Source organism: Diabrotica undecimpunctata, chromosome 7 (genome assembly GCF_040954645.1).
Source record: "Diabrotica undecimpunctata isolate CICGRU chromosome 7, icDiaUnde3, whole genome shotgun sequence".
Classification (NCBI taxonomy): domain Eukaryota; kingdom Metazoa; phylum Arthropoda; class Insecta; order Coleoptera; family Chrysomelidae; genus Diabrotica; species Diabrotica undecimpunctata.
In genome coordinates this window covers 90106498-90114456 of record NC_092809.1, presented here as the reverse complement: position 1 = coordinate 90114456, position 7959 = coordinate 90106498, and the positions used below count along the sequence as shown (strand labels likewise).

The window sequence follows — 7959 nt, the reverse complement described above, 5'->3', positions numbered from 1 at the left end:
ACTTTTAAGAGAAAACAAACAACAAAATTAAAAAGTCCATAAACTAAGATAATAACCAACATTAAGATAAGATAAAAAAAAAGAAGGCAAAATAGCACATCTTATTGTTTTGCCAGGTAAACAAAATAGATAAACCGATCTTAAACAACCAAACTGGTACAGCATTGATAAGGGACCAGTTAATCTTCATTTGAAGATGAAGGATCCAAATTATCTGACAATTTATGTGGACCTACTGTCTTGTCCTCCAGTAAGTCTTTGACATGAAACCTTCCTAGTTTCCTGCCAGTGGAAGTTTCCTGCAACTCATAAATTAAAGGAGAAATGACCTTAATAACTGTGCAAGGTATGTACTTCTGACATAACTTGGCCGATTGAAAGTTCACTTTATCAGATTTGACAAAGTTTCTTTTCAACACAGAATCTCCAATTCTGAAGGATAACTCTCGCTTTCTCAAGTCATAATGGCATTTATTTCTAGCATAAGATGCTTTCAAACGTTTGCGAACATCCACATAAATATCAGGAAGATGCTGAATATCTTCTAAACACAGACACATAGTCTGAGGAGCAGACACAAGACCAAAAGGCATTGTAGTGAACTGATACAATCCTTTGCCATTTACTGCAAAGGCAGTAAGCTTTTTACTCTCCTCGCTGAGAGGAATCTGTAAAAACGCCTTCTTTAAGTCGATAGATGAAATAAATTTTGCATTCTGTAATTTACTTAGGATGATATCTATACGAGGTATTGGATAAGCATTTCTGTTCATAGTTATACCGTTAAGTTTACGTCCGTCAAAACAGACACGAAAAGTCCCATCTTTCTTTTTTGTCAGCCACAGAGGGCTACAAAAAGAAGAAGTACTGGGCTCAATAATACCTAACTTAAGCATTTCATCTACCTCCTTTACTAGACTTTCATGCCAGGCTTGAGGCAAAGGATATTGATATTGCCTGAAGGGCTTAGACGAACCAACATCAATGTGATGTTCGATGAGATGAGTTCGACCTAACTGATTTTTCGATGAGATAGAAGAGAATGATGTGATGACACTATTTAACTGCTCTAATTCCTGAGCATTAAGTCGACTCATATCTTTAACAGCATTGACACAAGAGATATTAAAAGAAGACACAGATAAGGAAAATTCAGTAAAATTTAATTCACTATTAAAAGTTTTCAGAAAATCCATACCTAGGATGACTGGATTCTTAACTGAAGGAATAACAAAGAATGTAATCATTCTTTTACAAAAACTAACAGAAATCTCAGTAGTGAATTGACCTAAAATTGGTTGAACTTGACCATCAGCTGTAGTCACTTGCAAACTGTGATCTATTCCTATATTTACATTTGAATTCTGGAGAAACTCCAGACCTAGAGAACCTAAAATAGAGATATTAGAACCTGTGTCCAGTAAAGCTAAACAAGAATGTCCTAAGATAGATATTTCAAGATATGGACGATTATCCTTGTTTTTTCGAACTAACAATGAGTTTATATCTAAATCAACAAACGAAGACAAGAGATTACTTGAAGAAACTACAGAAGAATCACGGTGTTCATGCTCAACTACCGTTGTCCTCTCTTCGGTTGGTATTTGCCGTTCTGTGGTCTTTTGTCTTTCGGTAGAGCGTGAGATGTTTGGCTTGTGGAAGCTTGGGCATCCAGACTCGAGAAACTGGTTCCTTGGTTTTGAGGAGTTTGGACAGTGTTTGTATTCCCTGTATTTTGACGAGGAGTAGGAGCCAGGGCCAACCCACCCCTTCTGTCGTTTCCCGAACAGAATTCACACTCAAATTTACGGACACCTTGACGTCCACAACCATAACAGAACCGAATTCTAGGCTCAGGACATTCGTAATACCCATGTCCTGGCTGACAACAATTCCAACAGGTAAGCTTCGAATTAAAAGAAGAGACATTACCAGACCGAGAATAGTTAGGCCTACCAGAATAGGATGAGTCATTATTTCTGAAATTTCTACTATTACTAGACCGTGAATAATTGTGTCTATCAGAATAAGATGAGTCATTATTTCTGAAATTCTGATGAATAGGGACTCTAGACACGTTGTCAGAAGACCATGACAAAACTTCCTCTAACTTCTTACACTTTTCCTTTAAGTCAGCAATTGAAGAAATATCTGTAAGTGCCAGACTAGAATGATACGATGGCCACAAATTTTTTCTAATGATCCTTATGATATGTGACTCAGACAAAGGAGTCTCCAACCGTTTACACAAACTAACAATCTCATTTACAAATATAGTTACCTTCTCCTGCGGAGCTTGTTTTCGAGACTTAATTTCATCAAGAAGATTGTCCTCATAGTTATATGGAAGAAAATCTGACCTAAGTTTGGCAACTAACTCTTGCCATGAAGCAAAACTACCTCGGTTATTGAGATACCAAGTGAAGGCTGAATCCTTAAATAAATCGGCAGCAGAAGAGTAACACTCTTCCTCGCTGTTACCACGCGCTATACGCAGACATTCTACCTTCTCTAAGAAACTAACAACATTTTCAGTATCTTGACCTGAAAAATGGACACCCCATTTATGAATAGGAGCAGACTTAACAAAGGGAAATTAATTTACTGAAACACTAGCATTATGAGGAGTAGAATGTGCCTGTGGAATCACTTTACAATCAAGTTCACCTTCCAGAATCAGAACCCTGAAATTAAGAGACCTCTTCACTTCCTCCTCTTCCTCTGTTGTAGCTTCTAACAGATGGACTCTAGCTGCAACATGACCTAAGCGAGAAGTATAGCGAGCATAGGCAGTATCACTAGGAGAACCAACAAAAGAACTAATTTTGACCACCAGATCTGCAAGAGTAACCTCTATTTCCGCAATCTCGTCCTTAAAATTAAGATGGGAAGCAGACAGAATAGCATAACTCCGATTTGCTGCAGCTTGCTTTAATGCACCACGCAACACTACCCTTTTCCTTTCCACTGTTGTCAAAGATGGATCGTTTAAGTGACGGACTCTCAACTCGTACTCTAATTCTGGACCTAACAGATGCTCTACCTTGAAAGCAGACATTTTATACAACTGGGAAATATACCAGAAAATATATGAGGGAAACTATGATAAAATAGGTAAAGTCTAACTTACTCTATGTTTCCAGGTTATTATTATAATTGAATTATTTTACCAGTAATGTTTGCTTGTTTATCCAGTCGTGAACTCAGATGCAAGGTACGGCTACAATCCCTGAGAAACCTAGAAATTTCAAAAAATGTTACTTCCAGACAGTGGTGAATTACTTTGGTGCTACTCCGGACTTTTATAGTGTTAAGATAGTTAAATTTAAAATATTTAAATAATTTTCCCTTTTTAATATATACTTATGTTATTTATTATTAATCCAATATGGATATTTAGTTAATCAAAAAAAATAAAGCAATTTATTCAGTCTATCCACAATATAGCAAAACAAGGGTACTACGGGTATATTTAATAGATAATGTAGATAAACTAAATATTGAAATACAAAAACCAATGTTGCAGTTAGGAAATCAAGAGTTAAAGAACACGGCTGAAAATTAAAATACAACACCAAAGGTACACAACCAGAAATTAAAGTGGGAGAAAAAAAACCAAAGATATAAAGCCAAAAGTACGTGCAAAAAAAAGACGCCCCACGTTTGGGTCTAGCCAATTGAAACCTAAATAAAGTTTATGGGGTGGTATATGGAGAAGGAGATGATAAATTAGAGAAGAACTAGCAAAGAAGTTATAATAAAAAGAATGGCTTAGCTCAAAAGAACACAGAGACACAAAACCTCAAGCACGAATTCGGGCTAGCCTCACTACACTAGAATTTGGCTTTGAGATAAGGGGAAAAGAGATCTTTTTATCCAAAAGAATACAATATAATAATGCACCGGAAAATCTGGAACTATAAAAGGGGTAAGATAAGAGAATATCCGGAGATGCCTAGGAAAATACTGAAATGGGCGCCAGCTAATTTCTGAAGGAAATTAACGAAAAAAATAAATGAAGTTATGAACAACAAGGAATAAAGTACTATTGATTTAATACCCTGTAGTAATGTTTAAAAACCGAAAAGACACTATTGACCTTGTTCTGTTATATTATAACTGTAAGCAGGAACTGAAATAAAAGCAAAACTACTTGTAACAAATATATTTATAATATTAACAACTAACAAAACTCACCTATATCTATATATAGAAAATATAATTACAGTAGTGGGGCTACGGTATGCGAGGACCAAAAAGCCACGACAAAATGAAGGACCCCCACTACTGGGCCAAACAAAAAGGTGTATTAGTAAATATATAATCTAAGTCCATGGGAGAAGCGAAATCTTAACACTAAGGTTAGTTACGAAAGTTAAATCCTAGATAGGTAAGGTAGGGAATATAAATACTAAAAAAAAACCGTGACGGTTATACAAAAGAAACTACCTTACCTAACAAATATACGACTAATATGTGTCCAAGCAGCTAAACACCAGATCTATGTGTAAGTGTTATGCTTACACATAGATGCTGGGAGATATCTAAAGTGATCAAGTGTGATGAGTATGGCCAACAGACTCGGAAAGATATATATATATATATATATATATATATATATATATATATATATATATATATATATATATATATATAATTTTTAAAAACCCTGATACATAAATTTCTTCCCTTCCCTTTTAAAACCCGCTATACAAAAATCATGAACCCCTTCCCTATCAATGAATCTAGTTTAATTAATTAATAACTATTTACCTAACTTTTTATAGCTGATACAAAAACTGTAATAAGTACTAACCTTGGTATATGCATATACAAAGTTGTAAATTACAAGAAAAACCTTAACCCTGAGAAACTTGTTGTTAATGTCTGTCACAACACTACAGCTGTCCTGGTTAGGTCCCCTTAAGACTCTGACGGTCCTTGAGGCCTCGAAAAAAACGAATGACGAAGAACGCTGTGGTTCTGGAGACAATCGGTTCCTGGTTACCAATGGGTTGAAGTAGGTGTTTGGTTAAACTACTTCTAATATTAAACGTTATCCTAATCGGGTGAAATCTGGGTTTTAAATAATTATTTCAGTAGATTTGGAAGCCGGGTTTAAAATATTCATTTCTGCAGATTTGGAAGCCGGTTTTTTTTCAATCAAGATTTTTATCATTTGTTCCAATTTCTCCCTTGATGTTCGGGGAAAACATTAAATCCAATCCCAGATTTTTTACTCGATTTTAAGACAAAAAAAAATGCCGGTTAAGGCTTGGAGAAATACACCTCTCTGTGTGAGTTGTTGGCCAAAACTGCCTTTAGCCGACTTGATGACTTTAGTTTGCGCATCTTCTCGTCTATTGCCCATAAACGTTTCATAAACGGGATTCTGAGGGGTTTTAGGATTTTAATAATAAATTATATTAATTAATTATATGTTAGCAGTTGTGACTGCTACACTACATAGATCATATTTTTATGTTTTTTACTGAAAATTATTAAAATGCTGAGTTTGCATAATTTTTAGTAAATTGCCGCCACTGCAATATATAAATGTATATATATATATATATATATATATATATATATATATATATATATATATATATATATATATAATTACATCATTTTTTTGTAATGTTCTAATTGTTTTACAGTTTACTCCTGATGAAGCTATAAAATAAAATAATCTATTTTATATTGTATTTAATTATAACTGTATAATTTTTTATATAAAGAATATTGATATTCTAAATTTGTATAATTTTTATTTGGTAAGGAAAGGTTTTATGAAAGGAATAAACACTTAATTAAAAGGAGGGAAACTCCTTGTACTCAGTAAAGACATACTTGCTTAAGTTGTCTGAGCATAGTGAGTGAAAAACCCTCATTTATTTTAAATTAAAACATAAAAAATACATTTTTATAAATAAGACAAAAACATACTATATTTAACATAATATAAGTATTCAATAATGTATTCTCAAAATAAACAAGTTTGAATTGAACTGAACAAGATTAGATATAAGAAAGAAATAAAATAAAATATTGAAATTTAAAAAATAAAAAAATCATGAACAAAAAGTAATCAAGCTAATGATAATCATTTTTTACATTTTGAGAAATAAGATAAAACATACTACATCTAACATAATACAAGTATTCAATAATGTATTCTCAAACTAAACAAACAAATGCCAATTGAAAAAAGCTTGTGTATAAGGAAGCAATAAAATAAAATATTGAAATTTGAAAAATAAAAAATTGGAAGAACAAATCATGAACAAAAAGTGTAATCAAGCTAATGATAATGATGCTGATATTTTGAGAAATAAGATAAAACATACTACAGCTAACATAATACAAGTATTCAATAATGTATTCTCAAACTAAACAAATGCCAATTGAACAAAAGTTAGATATAAGGAAGAAATACAATTAAATATTGAAATTTTAAAAATTAAAAGAACAAATCATGAATAAAAAGTGTTACCAAGCTAATGATGATGCTAACATATATCTATCTATAATAAGATAAGTATTCAATAATGTATTTTAATTCTTATGCATAATATTGGTGAATAAAATGTCTCCTAAAATTTAAACCTCGTTCCATATCATTAACATTTCTATTTACTAGCACATCAATATTTTCTACAAAATCATCATCATCATTATTATTTTCTTGTAAACCTATATTATAAAGTCCTTCTGTAGCACATATTATTGCAAGAGATGTATTTAATTTAGTTTGTAGACCTCGTTGAAGACAAGGAAACCGTCTTTTCCAGGTTCCAAATAGCCTTTCAACAACATTTCTTGTTCTTATATGTGCTATTATACCTATTTTCTTGATCATTACCTAAAAAGAGATATCCATCAAATAACCTATTTTTTAGCCAATTATCAATAAATACCTGGCTGTAATACTGGAGTAAGTAGATAGTGTCGGCATGCATATCCACTGTCACCTATTAATAATCCTGGAATTTCACCTCTTTCCATTCTAACTCGTAATGCACTTCGATCAAATATTAAGCTGTCATGACTTGATCCGGGATGTCGAACAACAATATCCATAATCTCTCTTCTAGGACCTGAAACAACCTGCAATTTATTTATATAATGAGGGCCTGGATAAGAAAGATCAATCTATACCTGCACATTTAATGAAAAAAAGCCTTTTCTATTACGAAATACTTCCCCATTATTACCACCTGGATTAGATATCTTGATGTGGGTGCAATCAATACACCCAGAAACATTTGGAAAATAGGCAACCTCATAAAAACTTGTTATATTCCTCCTAAATCCTTGTCCAGTATGGGGAAACCCTACAAAATCATTTAAGCGTTGAGCTATTAATATTGATAAATTTTTAATGGTGTTGCTTATTGTCGATTGACTAATACCCTGCAAATCACCAGATACAACCTGAAAATTAGATGTAGCATAAAATCTTAAACAAATTAACAATTGTAATATTGGAGATATTGGTAAACCACGATTGTCTGCTTTTCGTAGACCTTCAAATACCAGAGGCAGAATGGTATCTGCAACGGTATCTTTGTTGAAACGATACCGTTGACGAAATTCAACATCGCGGTAAAACTCCATGGGCTTTTCCATATCACGAATATATCGTTTTGGTATACGTTCCGGTTGATTTCCTTCTTCAATATGATCAATAAAGTCTAAAAATTCGTCAACTTCGTCATACATTTTTTAGCGAATCGGAAAACAAATTTCACAAATATGAACAACAAAAGTTAGGTTAGGATCCCGTGCTCAAGTCAGGTCGATCCGATGCTTGAGTACGAGCTGTCATTTCTGCGTACTCAAGCTCGACTTCGTACTTGAGAACGGTTTATAGAACACAAATTTCATTCAAGGTCGACCTCATGCATCGACCGATACTTGAGCTTCTTCTTCAGTGCCTTATCCGGTCCGGATGTT

General features: G+C 33.2%; 1 long non-coding RNA gene across 1 annotated transcript; it reads right to left on the bottom strand.

Annotated features, from left to right (window-relative positions):
- Positions 1–6720: 6720 nt before the first annotated feature.
- On the bottom strand, positions 6721–7345 carry LOC140446844 (uncharacterized). The gene is made up of 3 exons (XR_011951518.1): positions 7162–7345; positions 6921–7110; positions 6721–6865 (listed from the first exon to the last, which is right to left on the bottom strand). It is a non-coding gene; the product is annotated as an uncharacterized lncRNA (long non-coding RNA).
- Between the last annotated feature and the right edge of the window lie 614 nt (positions 7346–7959).